General features: G+C 41.5%; 1 long non-coding RNA gene across 1 annotated transcript; it reads left to right on the top strand.

The window, feature by feature from the left end:
* The first annotated feature begins 1,112 nt into the window (after positions 1-1,112).
* LOC143695130 (uncharacterized) lies at positions 1,113-7,196 on the top strand. The gene is made up of 4 exons (XR_013184072.1): positions 1,113-1,289; positions 1,870-2,018; positions 6,441-6,508; positions 6,666-7,196. It is a non-coding gene; the product is annotated as an uncharacterized LOC143695130 (long non-coding RNA).
* The last annotated feature ends 9,677 nt before the right edge of the window (positions 7,197-16,873 follow it).

A 16,873-nucleotide genomic window follows, 5' to 3' on the forward strand; every position in this document is an offset into this window, starting at 1 on the left:
GGCAGAGCAGGGCCCAGGCTCTGCTCCGGGCCCAGCCATGGCCCCAGAGCCACGGGCAGGGCCTGAGCCCAGGAGCTGCCCCTGCCCATGCCCAGAGCTCCTGCCCTGGGCAGTGCCCAGCCCTGAGCAGGTGGTGCACAGAGGCTGTGCAGGCTCCTGCCTGGGGGTACTGCAGAGCCACACGGACACACTGCTGTGCCCTGGGCTCTGGGATGGCCCTGCTGGAGCAGGGAGGTGCCACCAGAGCAGCCCCCGTGGGCCCCACCAGCCTGGCCCAGCCTGGGGTACGGTGAGTTCCCATGGGGCTGTTTAGACTCCCTATGTGGAGAGAGAACAGGCAGGATTAAGTTACTTCTGATTAAGTTACATCTGATTTAGCCCAGCATGTCTTGTCTAAAAATATGGCCTGCTCTAGGTGAAGACATCAAAAGCACAAATCCCATTGTGTACGATATTCCCTACACAGAGGTGTGAAAAGGGAGCAAACATCTCTCCACATGGTGGACTAAGTGGATTTAATACCAAAATGTCCTGACTATGCAGCCTCTCCTTGGTGAAGGGTCTGTGCTGGGAATGGGCTCCATGCTGTGGAAGTTCCTGCTCAGGGCACTGTTCACCGAAGGCACTGAAGGAAAAAATAACGTTTGGCACACAAGGCTGAGTTTACGTAATAATAAGACATTTTAAGACCTATGACCTGGCACCCATTTACTGTTTCTGGGCTTCAAACTGACTCCAAAGTCCTGCAATGTTGGTACAGTGTCGTTCTCACAAAAGCTAGAAATAAAAATATCTGCACCACATTCCCTTTAGTGTTTATTTTTCTGGCTTATGTCACATGAGGGGAGTGGCAGCTCTTGTGACCTCAAATAAAAATTGAACCCAGAGAAGTAGTGGGAAGCCTCAATGTGGTTTCTGGCTAAAATTCTCATCCTTGATCATGACATGTGAAATGAGGACCTGCAGCTGTGGTGTCTTTCCAGCCTCCCAGTAACTCACCACTGTCCCTGCTCACAAGTGGGGACATCCAAGAGTGCCGTAAGTGATGCACAAGATCCAACATCAGCCTGGAAGATCCATATTCTGATTTTTCAGAGCTTTTTAATGTTCTACTTTTCTCGTTTTTTTTGTTTTCTTGTTGGTTTTTTGTTGTTTTTTTAACAGTAAGAGAGATTACAAAATGAAGATTTTTGGTTGCATCTCTCTGGAGCAGGGATCAGCATTTTGGATCAGCTCAAGACCTCATACTTGTGTTGTTTTAGAGAACTTTGACATCTGGACTGAAACAGGTATTTTACATGATAATACCAAGTATGTAACTGCAGAATAATTGATGTCTCTTCAGCTATATTTTCTGACTCCTCTGAGTTGATATCCAGATGATGTGTGAGGTCAATTAACCTGGCATGAACTATATTTAAGTCACTGTAATGATTCTTCAGACACTTTTCTATTTGTTTGGTTTTATATACACTTCTAAATAATTGCCAAACCCCAAAAGACTATGGGCATAAATTGCCTAGGAAATAGATTAAAATAATTATTTTTGTTAATGTGCTTTTTCTATTTAAATATCTATTCAAACTATTTTAAGAGCTTGTGGAATTCATAGCATAGGTTTGAAGTGCAACATACTTTGTAACATTTCTGTGGACAAACTGTACAAAATTGCTTTTAAAATATTTTTAACAATTCAAGTGTTATTAGGAACAAAAAAGTACTGATTTTATATTTGTTTCCTATAAAATAATAGGCAAAGGAGGAAAAAGAAAAGTGATTCTTTCTGTTAAGAGGGCATTTCAGAATGATCTACTAAAGCATAAATAAAATTTATTCAATCCAGAGGATTTTCATTTCCTTTTTGAGAAGAATTAGGAAGAAGAAAAATGTGTCATTCATTTTCTATCAAGGGGAGAAAAAGCCATTTTCCAACAAATTCCAAACAATTCTAGATCTGAGAAAAAGAAGATACCTTTTGATCCTTAGAATCAAAGAGAGACATCTCAGCAAAGCAGCAGGTAAGTCTGTAATGGCAGAGCAGTTATTTCATCTGTTTATTTCCTGTCTCATCTGCGCTGAGCTATAAATTCCCACAGTTCTGTGGACTCAGAGTGAGATAGGAAGCAATATTTTACCTCTCTCTAGGATGAGGGAGAGCAAACTGGAGGAACGGGTCCTGTCTGGAGCAATGCACTTCAAGGAGGACAAGTAGTTGTGGCCCATTTGAAGAAATCTCCCAAAACAGCTTCAAAAGATATCAGAGCAGCTTTTGAATAAAAATATAAATGAATTAAGGTTGTTTAGCCTAAGGGGAAGAGCATTAAACACAGGAGACTTTCAGTCTTATTATTCAACAACTTTTATTGTAAAAGAGCAGGTGTGTGTTCATTACTCCATCACATCCACCCTGGAGATGATGGGAATAATGCAATAACAAGCACAGCTTAGGTCAGACACGAAGAGAAAACTGCTCTAATGGCTGGGCAGACTGTCACTGGGTGAGAATCCCCAGGGACCTATGGAGTCTCCAGATTTAGGAACAGTTTAGCACAAAGCTGACAGCTGTCTCCTGGGAAAGATGTAATTGTGGGTTGTTTGGGGAGGGGAGACAGTAGAGGATTAGTGCATGTCTTGTGCTCCTATCCAACCTCTGCTAGGGTTTTTTTCCTCATGCTATAGATTCTGATTTTGTTCCCAACACTTCATGTCTCTTTTGAGTGCAGAATTCAAAATGCATTTGAGAGAAAGGAGGGATGAAATGGAAACCCAGATTTATTCTTTAAAAATTGTATCCACCAATGTTATGGGACAGAGCTTGCAAGTGGCCTTTCTGGCTTGAACATGGGGCAGCTGAATTCCATAATGGATGGAACTTTATCGTCATCATCATCATCATCATCATCATCATCACTATCTGTTTTACAGAAAAGAAACTAACCTGTTCTGGAGACCTGTTGAAATGAATTTCATACTCTGTAGCTCTCGGAACTCTGCTGGTCAGAGTGAGTCTGAGATAGGTACAAGCTTCTTTTTCCAAGCCCAGCAGTCAAAGAAGGAGTCAGGATTCTTTTGTTCTCGTTCTCAAGGTTGTTTATTATTTCTTATCTATAAAATTCTTTTGCCGACCTGCTGAGGTCTGTCTGGCAGGTTGGGTTGAGGCACACTGGCCGCCCTTGGGGCAGTGTTATCTTTTTATACTAAAAACTATATGTACATTATTTACCATAATTTCCCAATACTTATCACCTATGTTAGACCGTGAGTTCCTACCTTAAACCAATCCAAAAGTGCTACCATCACAGCAGAAGATGGAGACCAAGAAGAAGAAGAAGAAGAAGAAGGAGAAAGACTGGACACACCCAGATTCCTCCATCTTGCCTCCTGAAGCCCCATTCTAAAAACCCCAAAAATCTATTTTTCACCCTGTGACAAACTAACTATTATTCTACTTAAACTGTTTTGACTTGTATTTCTTCATATAAAGGTGGTGATTTGCTCCATGGCTCAAAATCAAAGTCACCGGTGTCTTGGGCTCTGTGCCAAGGTCTCTGAGCACCCCAAGCAGGGGCTCGAGCCCTCCAAGGCAGCCAGAAAGATGTCTTGGCTTCCAACACATAGCGTTTACAACTAAGAAATAACCTGATGGTGCTCTTTTAAATAATTTAAACTTCAAAGCTATTCATGAGTGAGCCAAGTGTTGCTCATAAACTTGTTATCATTTTTGTATGACACAAATAAGTTCTCAAGAGATATGAGAAAGGTTCACACAAAATGAGGCAATGGAGGGACTGAAATACCACTGGAGCTGAGCTAATTGGACAGCTCCTTCTTTGGGCAAGAAAACATCTACTTGTTCATGATGTAATGAAAAAATAACATGTTCTGTCAGTCAAACCCTAGACAAAATCCAGCTGAGAATTTTGGACAAGCCTTCCTGTGGCAAAATGGGAGTGTTTTCCTATGACATCATTTGATTTTTGCAAGCACCTACAAGGTAACCATATCACACATCATTTCAGGCGGAACAAAATCAGCTTTTATTATTGTGTATGTGTCTTGTTGTCGCAGACATCTTTTCACTAAAAATCCTTTCTTAGGATTTTCTCCCTTCTGAGGAGCTGAGGCCTCAGAAACAAAATGTCAGCAATGGTTATCTGCTGCTGTGGAATGTATCGGATGGATTTTTGATTGGCCCATCTTGGATGTTTATAATTAAGGGCCAATCAAGGCCAAGTTATCTCAGACAGGGTCCGAGAGAGCTGCCTTTTGTTATCATTCATTTCTATTCTATTCTTAGCTAGCCTGCTGAGGAAACCTTTCCTTCTATTTTTCTTTTTAGTATAGTTATAATGTAATATATATATATATATATCATAAAATAATAAATCAAGCCTTCTGAACATGGAGTCAACATTCTCGTCTCTTGCCTCATCCAAGAACCCCTGTGAACACTACCACATCTTGTAACAGTGTGGAAATGTTTTAACATCATTCCTCCTGGACTGAGAAGCCAACTCCTTAGTTTTCCCTAGGGTGTGTGGAAAACTGTGCTCTGCAGTCCCTCTGGTGTCACCTTGAATTTCAGTGCACTCTGCAGCTTTTTCTTCATAGTATTTGCAACACCTGAAAATTAAGGTTTCCATTTAGTGACATCATAATGATTTGGCAAATTGCTTCTAAAATGCTGAAAGCACTGTCTTGGCTGCTCTATGGCAGAGGCATGAAGAGACAAATGGCCACAGTTCTTTATGCTGCAATCTTTTATACAGAAGGAATTGGCCTTTGATGAACGATTTGGCCATACACTCATTTCTCATTCAGGGGGCAGTTGTAGAATCGCTTGACTTGTTTTCTTATTGACGTCTGTAGGGATACCTGTTCCCAGGAGGCCCTGAACTAAGTGAAAAGACAAATATTTAGTGAACGTCATATCAGCCACACTGAGAATTCCTCAGTGCTGCTCTGTGTTGAAATGCAATATCTTCCAGCACCTTCTGCTCATAGGGCAACTGATGTCCCCAGTGCTTGGCCTGGAGGGTTGTGATTCTAAGATTGTGTTCCTGCATGTTTTTTTACTGAGGACATGGATTTTTTCAATTAATATTAATGTGGGTGCCCAAAAAGGGAGGCATGCTGGAAAATTTAGTTCAAACAATTAATCTGCTTGAAGGCTTGGGAAGGGGAGGAGGGAGGGAAGGCACGGATGATTGTCTGTGCAGCCAGAGAAGTAAAGGGATCCCTTCCCTGAAATAAAGGAGGGCAGGTCTTGCCTACTGCTCCCCCTGTAGCAAAATAAAACTCATGGAATGTTTCCTGGAGTTTCTACTGGATTTATAGGACGCTGGGCAATAAAAGGTGCAAATTGTAGTTATTTATTTTTTCTAATGAGTAATGAGACTAGGATAGACTTAGATTTTGCTTTCTATTCTGGAGCATTCAGATGTTCAGTTTTGCTGCTATTATGGGCAGAGAAATCACAGAAAATCGCTGTTTAATTCTCTCATATTCTGAGATTACAGTCCTGTGAGCTTTCTTTATGAAACAGGTGTATTTTCTCTCATCATTTTATTGGACAAGTTATCCTTTAGGCAAAATGGGAAATATACTCTGCAAAGAATTAATTATTCCACTGGTGTTCATATAGTAATTGTGAAGATAAAATTTAAAGTTTATCACTGTAAGTAAATCAGTGAAGTTGACTTTTTTTTGTTTTTAATTCAGAGGTTTGGGAGGGTCCTTGACATGTTATAGATTCATCTAATACTCTGGCTTTATGGATATATCCACATTCATATGAACAATCAGAACCTGCTGTCTTTGTAATGCACTGAGGAAAACAGTTGAAACTTAACATTACTCAAGTAGCATTGGATTTTAATTAATAAACACATGGAACAACTGTTCAGATAGGAATACTACTTTTTCTAGTGAAATAACTAAAATAAAGTGCATTGTGTGAATGATCCTCCTCCTGGACCGTGCAAGATAAATATTCATTAAGTGAGCCCAGCAGTTGCAAGCAGAAGATAGGCTTTATCAATATGGAAGGGTTGTGTGATAAAGAAGTGTTGAATTGATGGCTTGGTGACACCCGAGAGCCCAGAGCTGCTGTAAGGAACGACTGGGAGCCAGAGCAGTTCCTGGCTGGATTCACTTGGATCTGTTTTCATTTGTTGTGTGCTGAACAACTGTGCATTGCTGCTGTTGGTCCTGCATCAGACAGAGGAAGAGTCCTCCTCTGCCTCCCCTTTTTAATACCATGTCTGATGACACTGATTTCCACTCAGAGAACTTTTCCATGCTCCCTCTTATCCCTGTGCAACCCCCTGTCAGAATGACTGAGAATGTTTGGGGATAACCGTAGGATTATTGGGAAAATTCATACAGAATTTGCCAAGGAAGCAGCAAGAAATAAACTTACTTATGTGTTACACTTGCAGGAATAGAGGAAGAGTCTGGATGTAGATCTGAATCCTGGTTTATGAACTTTTTCCACCTAGATCTCAAGGTAGGGAGTAATGATTTTTAAATAATAGGTGTAATATAAGAAAGAAGCAAAGAATTTCCCTTCCAAGCTGTCACACATATGGTCAGGCAGTGACAGATGAGGGAGGGAACAACTGGGACCTTTTACTTTCTAATTTTGATTTTATATTAAAACACAGAGCATGATCTGAATCTCACATGCAGATCTGTACTAAAGGATGAGCCAGAGACAGGTAACCCAGACTTGATTCTCAGACACGTGAAGACTCTCAGGTACTCTTTTATCACTTGAATTTATCTCAATATCTGCAAGGGGAATTAACTGTTGTACAGGTTATTCATTCAGAAAAGCACACAGAGCATTACACTATTCTTCATTTCTGTAAAGATACCACATGTAATTTAGTGAATAATTAAGACTCCAAGTGATCAAAACAAGAGATTGGTCAGGATGCAATTTTCCCACCAATGTAATTGATATCTTTGACCTTAATTTCAGATGGAAAGAAAACGAAGGAAGGCAGATGCCTGTATCATGTACAAACTTGCCACTTTCCTTCACTAATCACCTAATTTCATAGTAACTACATCTCCTATTATCAACTGTCTTTATAAGGAATTTCTCATTGTAGCACATTACTCCAGTGAAGTGACTCCACCTTGTTCCAAAGCACCATCCCTGATATGCTGTGATAAACTAAATTTGACTAAAATATTCTGGTTTTCTCGAATTGAGAATGTAAGTGTTTCTAGTTTCTTTGGGGAGGAGTGGGTTGGGAGGGGTCTAAAATATCCTTTGCAGTGCTCTGGTGCCTCTAATCCCATCATGGTGCATGACAGTTGTATTTTTCTTACTTTTGATTTAATTTTTTTTTTCTGTTTCAGACATTACTATTGTCAATTGGGAATTAAACAAGGCACATCCTTAAGTGAATTTGCCTGTTATTGAAGAGATTTTCTGGGGAAAGACTGTTACAGAACTCAAAGCTAGGATCTCCATGAAGTGCAATTTAAAAATTAGTTTTAAGTGTACTTCACTTTGGTTTGCTCACAGTGAGAAATATTTACTTGGTTTCACGCTGCTGGTAAAAGCAAAATGGGCAGGCTTGTGTGATGGAGACCACAGTAGCAGGATCTCCACTCTGTGTTCAGGCACACTGACACCATAGAAATTTAAAGAAGTAACACACAAATCAATAAAATACTTATAAACCACATGTATTAGATTTTGATCCTCACATTTAGCTCTGGCTGGGATCCTAAATCTAAGATTGCTTTACACTTGATTTGCAAATAGAGAAGTTTGCCGAATTTGGCAGAATTTGGCCAGAGAATGCTCAAATTCCCACAAAGTTTCCAACATTCAATTTGGATGATGTACTACAAGATCAACTGCTTTCTAATTTAATTTCTCCATTATTTGCAGCAGAAGTGTTGTTAGATATGGATTTCAGTAATGTGATTACCAGTGAGTGGTAATTTTGAAGGATTTGTGTGGGAACTGCTGGAGGAATTATTGTGCTGCTGAAATCAAACTGTCATTCAGATTTAACCTAATCTTACACTAAGCTATTGTTTCCTTGTTTTGTGTCCTGACAAAATAAAACAAATATATTTCAATTTTCTATAATTAGAAGCAAGGAATCAAAACTTCCTAAGCATTTTGAAGAAATATTAGGGAAAAAAAAGCTATTGATCAAAGTTCAGGAACTATTCTTGGTATAGTGGCCAGGTTTTATTTAATATTTAGAATCTCATATACCTGAAAACTTCCTGTGGAGAATGTATATCATCTCTGTGTTCCTCCAGCCCATCCTCCGTGGGGATGTTTTCCAAACTGCTGCTGGTCTGAGATGACTGAAATGATGGCTTTAAGAACTTCTCTGTGGTAAATATTGGAGTTTGTTTATGTTTGCTATGCTGGTATTTTCTTCCATTTAACTGTGCCTTGTAATAGCTGCTAAACAACAATTTATTTAAGGTTCAGTTGGGAAATTCAGCACCAAGCCCAGGGTGAGTTAATTGGTAAGAACAGCGAAGCCCCAGCAAGGTGAACCCTGATGCACATCAGATTGTTCACTGTGGCAGTGCAGTAATTTCCAGATCACTTTCCATTCCCTGTGCTTTGGGTTTTCCTGCTTTATGGCCTGCAGTGCCTTCCTCTTCCTGTCCCTGCCAGCAGGGGTTTCAGTGCTCTGTCTTTGGCCAGATTTATGTCATTGCCCGGACAATATTTCTGGTTTCCTTATCTGTTTGTGGTTCTGGGATTACTCCTGAGCACCTCCACCTCCTACTCCCCAAACCCCAGAGCATGCACCCTGCACTCGTGCATCCCTGTGGAGCATCCCTTGGTTCATCCCTAGACTGGATAAGGGGGCTAGGAACAAGTTGGCACGGTGAAATTTAGATATTGAGCCTCCATTTCAGTCCTCAAGCAGAACAAATTCTGTGTTTGCCTCCATTTATCTCTGTTGCTTGATCTTTCACTAAGACAAGTAATAATTCCCCAAGGATTGGAGTCCGTGATGCTCCTCTTCCAGGGAATTTTAAAACGTGGCCTTGCAGAAAATTGTCACTTTCCTTCAAATCTTTCTCAGGTTGCTAGAGCTTACTGAATTACTAGAACTGACCTTACAGAATGAGTCTTTTGCGGGGTGAAATCTGCAATAGCTGGGGTTTTGGAGGTTGTTTTCCTTAGCCAGGGTCAGATTTTGGCTGTATTTCCAAGTGTCATCAGCCATCCCACTGACAGTAGAAAACTTCTATAACAACTGCATCAACACAGCGAAACCAGTCTTGTTTCCACATTCGGCAGCTTTACTTCAAATATAGAATAAACTGAAGGAATTGGAATTTCTGCAGTAATATCTTACCTGACAGAAACGAAAACTTTTACATTTTTGTTGAAGCTCTTTGCAAGGAAAAAAATATCATATTTATCTTGTTCAGCTGACAGGCTTTCCCAGATAATGGTATTGTGTTAATGTTTCAGGTTTCCTGTTAATATACATATATTGCTTCAGAATCACACCTGGAAGGCTCAAGCCCTGTCTGGTGATAAATGTTAGGTGATAAAAAGAGCAGATGACTCAGTTTATAAACATGCTGCTGTACAATGTATCTGCTGTGGGGTTTTTTAATAAATGAGTAAGAGAACGAATTAAATTATTGAAACATATTGATCACTTGCATGTTTTGAGGTGTTGGGGTCTTTGTTGGGGTTTTTTGAAATACTGTAGCTTAAAAGGTAATTTTGAATAAATGGAAAGTGAGGAGTTTTGTCATGTTGGGAATATATTTTCTCTATCAAATAGTCTTATTAAAATTTGAACTGTTTTTTTTTTTAGCAGTTTCCTTCTAACCTGACCAGTAAAGAAAAGCCCTGATTTATGGTGTCCCATAAGGATTTGAAATGTTGTCTTACAGGATTTAGATTGTTTGGGGGGTTTTGTTAGCTTAATTATAGTACTTTGTTCTACAATACTGGATTCTGATTTGCTTTAATAACTTGACAAACTGGTTTTTTTTTTCCTACTGAATTTGTACAAAAGCCACACTGATGGCAAAATTATTTGGGCTCTTTATAAGAGGGGAATGGATGTGCTCCTTTTGCTGCGATTCAGGAGCTTGGAACCGTCGAGTCAGCTCTTGGCTCTGGGACAATTTGGGTGGAGCACAACATCATGAAGTGTGATGGGAGGTCTTGTAGTTCAGGGGATGCTCTTGAACAATTTGCAAACATCTGTCAGTCCTCAGGAAAAATATTCCAAAGCTGGTGTAGCCCTTGAACTAGAGGATGAGAAAGGCTGCCTAAAAATTTGAACCTTATCCTTCTTGTGCCTCACCTGCAGTCTATGCACTACAGAAAGATAGCAGTGCTACCCTCTGGGTGAGTTCTTTTAAAATTGTAACAATTGTAAATGTTGCATTAATGGGGGCCATTGGAACACCGAGCTAGAAGCCCTGAAATTACATAAAAAAGCAAAAATATGAAAGAATATGTGTTGCAGACATCTTTTTATGAAAAATCCTTTCCTTAGGATTTTTTCCTCCTGAGAAGCTGAGGCCTCAAGAACAAAATGTAAACATTGATTATCTGCTGCTGTGGAATGCAACAGGTGGATCTGTGATTGGCCCATCTTGGATGTTTCTAATTAATGGCCAATCACAGCCCAGCTGGCTCGGACAGAGAGTCCAAAACAGTTGCCTTTGTTATCATTCTTTCCTTTCTATTCTTAGCTAGCCTTCTGATGAAACCTTTTCTTCTATTCTTTTAGTATAGTTTTAATGTAATATATATTATAAAATAATAAATCAAGCCTTCTGAAACATGGAGTCAGATCCTCATCTCTTCCCTCAACCTGAGACCCCTGTGAACACTGTCACAAATATGATCTGACATATATCTGTCCAATGAGGTGACTGCTGTTCCCAGCATCCATTCAGATCTGGACAGGAAGAGTATAGACTAAAGCACTGAAAGAAGTGGGACAGGGTTGGAAATCTGCTGTAAAATAAAAGAAATTTAATATCAAACAGCTCATTTTTAAATAGTAACTGCTTCTGTGTTATCTTGGGCATCCATTTACTACTATTGGCACTCAAATCCTGAGGGTGAGCTTATAATCCAATGCTTTACATTAAAGAACTATTCTCATCTAGCACATCTGCCTTGTAGCGTCTACAAATAACAAGTGTGCCATGAATCACAGGCCTGTGAGTGCCACGGCCAAATGGCTAAAACTGCCCAGGCCGTTTTTTGTAGCAGTGGAATAGGAAACATTTATTACCGCCATTATAGACAGCCAAGTGATTTAAGAGCCAAAGAGGTGTCATTTATACAATGTTAAAATTCTTTTAACTCTGAGAAATAAAATAAGCAAGGATCCAAATGGCTCTACAGCTGCACTGCAGCCCCACAAACCTGGGCATTGCTATAAACCCAGATCATCAAGTGGAGCTGAATTTTACAGCTGCACATTTCAATGCTCTATCGTGTTGCCTGACTTCAATATCCTGAAACTTTATGCTGTTTGAAGCACCAATAGAGATAAAATTTCTTTCCTCTCACCTTGCTTCCTTTGGAAGTTAGAAAAAAACTTGGTAAGTGACAGAAAACCCTTCAAAAACCCTTCACTCTATCACTGCAAAACTGTTTCAGAAATTATAATATTGCTAGCTGGTCACAGCTGCTTCCTTGAGCATTTGTTGTTATATCAGACCTTGCTCATGCTGATGCCAGGAGTACGTTCTGGAGGGGAAGCAAAGATTTATTACTAATAGTGCTCATTCTTCTGTTGTCACAGAATCACTGGGATCTGCTCTTTGAACTGGGCTCTGCAGAAAGAAGGCCGCAGATATTGAACTTCAAAGCAAGAGATAGCTGAGAGAAATAAATGTTCCAAATGGTGGAGTGTATTCTGTATGCACTTGGGAGACCAGCCTTAGTGAGAGACTGGAACAGAGACTGCACTGAAGTGAAATAATTGCTCAAGGGGTTGATGTATTTTCTGCAGGCACTCATATGTCACCAGAGTTCTCTGGAAATGGTTTGAATCGCTTGTCTTCCAGACATTTGGCAGAAATCACATGGAGATGTGGGGGTGTTACATCTGTTCATGGCTAAGGATGGCCTTCAGAAGAAGATTTTTACTTGCCTTCTCAAAATCATTTGGAGTTACATCTGCTTCTTTGCAAGGTATCAAGTTCCTTACCAGGAACTGCTTCATGGTTTTTAATGTTGTTGAATTTTGCACTTTGAATTTCACTGTAGGTTTAGAAAATGACACCCTATTCTTTGTGTGCGCTGTAAAGGGGCCTGATAAGTGTCTGAACACAGGAAACTTGCTGAATTTCCCCAGGGCTGGTGATCTTATTACTTTCTATTAGTTGAATTAATCCTCCTGGGAACCATTCAATTTTTTTTACCCCTTAAAACTTTCAGAGCTCCATATTATTATGAAAGGTTTTACTGAGCTAAAGTTGTTAGGACAGGGTTTAATTTTGCAGCCCCCATATTTACAGCCTCATGAGGCTGCCTGGTTTGCCCTCCAGTGCATAAAATATGAGACTCTGAATCATTCACCTCCAGGAAGCACTTTTCAAAACTGGGGAGAAAATTGCATAGCAGCAGAATGTGAATTGATGTGATTGAATGCCTCTCCCTCCTTATCCTGTTGCGTTATCTCTTCCCAGCCTCCTTTTGAACAATCCCAGGACCTGCTGCTCCAACTGTAACTCTCCACAATGGCTGAATTCCACTCTTCAGCAGTAATTGTCTCACTCTTTTCCCTGCAGCTCGAGCAGGATCCTTTTCAGCTTGCAGGTGGGTTCCTGGCTAGGAGGAAATTGTTTTCTCACTGCCATATGGGGTCTCTCATCCACAGTTTGCAGCACTTCTGCTTCATAAATCTTTCTTGTGACGTAGTAATTTGGTTTAACCCTCTTTGCCCCTCTTCCCAATGCCGGGGATGTGCCTTTGTGATAACACAGGACCTACAGCACAAATTCCTTCATCAGTGGTTTCTGTGTCTCCAGACAGATCTTTCACAAACCTGTCTTTATTCAGGCAGAATCTGAGCTATTTGGTGGGCTCTGTGTGCAGTAGTTTCATGCCAAGGTGTAAATCAGATTAAGACAATTGACTTGTCAGTGGGAGATTTGATGGGATAAGGAATGAAAGCCCCTGCTCTGAAAGGAATAGTGCTGTCTGTTTGTTTGTGTGTTCAGGACTTCACCTCAAAATGTACCTATTCCAACAATGAATTTCATTGTAGGGTATGGAATGTGTTTCTGACACAGTAGGAGTATATTGCTAAATCTGATTTGGAATGTAGATTAATAATATACTCAGTACAGATTTCTCTGTACATTTATTATGCATCTCTTCATTTTCTACAGGACCAGAAATTTCTGCTGTAATTTCAGCTCTAGGAAGCTGACAGGGCTCAGAAAAGATAATCTGATTGCTGCACTTGCAAAGCAAGTCCCTTCCAAGACCAAAGTCAAGGGCAACAAAAATGCCAAAGGAATTACTATAAATTACATCCTTCATACTCTACACATCCAGGGGCAGTGTTTGTCATCAGTTGTGATCTCTGAACACTCAGTGAATGTGCTGGTCCTGCAAATGCTTTTACCCAGGCAGAACTCTAAGAAACATTTCCAGTAAATACCATAATGGATCACATAATTTACCAGATTGAAACCATTCTTGATTTCCAAATTTTTGACAGGCTGACAACATTAAGGCTGTTCAGCCTGGGGAAGAAAAGGTTAAGTGGAGACCTGATGGCATCTTTCCAGTATCAGAAGAGGCTACAGGGAAGATGGAGAGGGACAATTCTTCAGGATCTGGAGTGACAGGACAAGGCAGAATGGGCTGAAACTACCAGAGGGGAAATTTAGATGGGATATTGGGAAGGAATTGTTCCCTTGGAGGGTGGGGAGGCCCTGACCCAGAGTGCCCAGAGAAGCTGTGGCTGTCCCATGATCCCTGGCCAAGGCCCTGGCTCACTGGATCCAAGTCCAGGTTGGACACTGGGGCTTGGAGCAGTCTGGGACAGTGGAAGGTGTCCCTGGCCATGGCAGGAGATGGAACCAAATGATCTTCAGTGTCCTTTCCAACCCAAACCATTCTATGATTCTATGATTCTAAGTGAACCTTGGCCAATTTGAATGGTCCTGCTTTTTTTCAGTCATAGTTTTAACTCAAATATTCATGGTTTTTAATATGTGTGCTTGATGCATCCAGATAATAAAATGGGCAATGATTGTACTTTCCCCGTCATCCTGAGAATATGAATTTCTGCTCCATCAAAGCTCTGCCTATGTTTCTTTAATCCACTTTTTCGTGTGAAATAGAACTTGAGAAGGTTGTTCAGTCCTAAAAATGTCTTCTTCGTAAAATTTTTTTTCTTTATTAATATTGGAGCAGTGTGACTAACACAGAGGTTTCTGGGGATCCAGGCAGGAGAAGACATGGATCAGCTGGGGCGGCTGCAGTCAAATTTGTGGTGTTGCACTGGAACTCTCCAGTCCCCTTTGAAGGTGCCACCCACTGGGTGCTATTGTCACCAGCACCTGGAGCCCCTCAGACCTTGGTTCTCTGAAGCTGTGATGAGCTCAGCTGGATTTTAGTGGCTGCCAGAGTTGCCATTCTGTTATGCCATTGTGTATCCAAGGTTCACATCTGTCTGCTCTGGAGGGCAGTCTTCAACTTAGAACACTTAAGGATTTTTTGACTGTGGAAATTGATAGAAGATGCATCACTTTTTATTCAGAGCACATCCCTGTGCTGAAGGGGAGAAAATGCAACTTGTGGAGTTGCATTTTGCTATTTGTTTGTCACCAAAGACTTGAGTTCTGTTCTTCATTTAGTTAAAATACTGTTTTCTGATATATTTGAAAGCGATTGATAATCTGTCCTTAAATTACAGATAAAAAGACTGTCCCATACTTACAGACTATCCCAAATACATCTCCTGGTCTCAAGCAGATAAAAGGAACTACCTTTTCCACAGCATGTTGTTAAGTTTACTTTATTGCTATAAGAGTCTGTGGAGCCTGGAAGTGTAAATGGGTTCTAAAAAGGGTTTAGCTAAATCTGTTGGTTGCTACTAAACAGGATGATCTACAAGCAAGTGCCAGCTCTGAGAGTTCTTAAACTTGTCATCAAAGCTGAGAAATACCCTGTGGAAGGACTGGTTTCTTGGGGTGGTGTGAAGAAAAGTGTCTTCCCTCACACAGAGAGATGTTCCACAAACAGGTCTGGTATTGGTTTTCCTTGGGTATGGCAAGAAGTGAGTAAAAACCAGCGTGTGAGTAGCACCAGGACTAAAGCCCCATTCCTGAGGTAGTCCCATGGAAAGTGAAACCATTTCATTTTTACCAAACCATTTTTACAACTTGAAGGAATATCAAGTAAATTAGCAGGTGATACTAGATTGGAAGGAGTTGTTGACTGGAAGGCAGGGAGGCCGTGAAGAGACACTGACAAATGAGAGGACTGTGAATCACCAGTAGTGTGATGTTCAACAAGGGAAAGTGCTGGATTCTGCACCTTGGATGTACAGACAGACTGAAGAGTCTGGAAGTGGCCATGGGAAGGGACCCGGGAGCCCTGGTGGACGGCCAGGTGCATCTGAGTCAGCAGTGTCCTAGAGGCAGGAGGCACATCCCTATCCTGGGGGGAGAAGGTCCAGCAGCACTGGCCAGCCCAGGGAGGGATTGTCCCTCTGCGCTGGGGTGGCCTCACCTTGAGTGCTGGGGCAACTCTCAGCACCATGAGGTAAAAAAAAAAAAAAAAAAAAAGACATGAAGCCATTAGAGAGTTTACAAAAGAGGCCATGAAGATGGACAAGGGCCTGGAGAGGCTGAGGGCACTGGGGCAGCTCTGAGCTCTGCTCAGGCCAGGGGCAGCACCCAGGAGTGGCTGGAGCTGGGCCAGGGCAGGCTCAGGCTGCAGAGCAGGGCAAGGTTCTGCTTCCCCCAGAGGGTGCTGGGCACTGCCCAGGCTGCCCAGGGAATGGGCACAGCCCCGAGGCTGCCGGAGCTCCAGGAGCCTTTGGGCACCAGGCATGGACAGGGGGGATTGTTGGGGGTCTGGGCAGGGCCAGGGGCTGCATCCATCATCCTGGGGGGATTGTTGGGGGTCTGGGCAGGGCCAGGGGCTGCATCCATCATCCTGGGGGGATTGTTGGGGGTCTGGGCAGGGCCAGGGGCTGCATCCATCATCCTGGGGGGATTGTTGGGGGTCTGGGCAGGGCCAGGGGCTGCATCCATCATCCTGGGGGGATTGTTGGGGGTCTGGGCAGGGCCAGGGGCTGCATCCATCATTCTGGGGGGTCCCTTTCCTCTCAGGATATGAGATGAGAATATCTATCTCTGTGATTCTCTGATTCCATTACACAAACAGTTGTGCTTTTTCAATGAGGAATGGCAGTAGCACATTAGGAGAACATCAGGAAGGGGCATTGTTCCTGGTATTCCGAAGGCAGGCAGAAATGGGTATTTGCACAAAAATAGGATAATTCTGGTCTTTATAAAAGAATAAAAATGAACTACTCTTAATAATTTTTAATCAAATGGAAAATAGCAGTATCTTATTAGCTAATAAATTCACCAAGAATTTAGGGAATTTAATCCATTAATCTTAAATCTCTGCATAGACAGGAGGTCATTGAGATAATGAGTCACCTGAGGCAATAAAATTCAGTAGAAATCAAGCAGCTAATTTTTGTCAGAGCCTGTGAATATTTCTTGCAGGAATCCTATCTCTTTCTCTTGAGAGAAATATTATTAGCACCTTCTTCACTCCTTTCATGCCAGAATGCTGGAGGAACCACAAGCAGGACTGGGTCTCTGTGCTCTTTCAGGCATTCATGTC

This window comes from Agelaius phoeniceus, chromosome 12 (assembly GCF_051311805.1).
Source record: "Agelaius phoeniceus isolate bAgePho1 chromosome 12, bAgePho1.hap1, whole genome shotgun sequence".
Taxonomy (NCBI): domain Eukaryota; kingdom Metazoa; phylum Chordata; class Aves; order Passeriformes; family Icteridae; genus Agelaius; species Agelaius phoeniceus.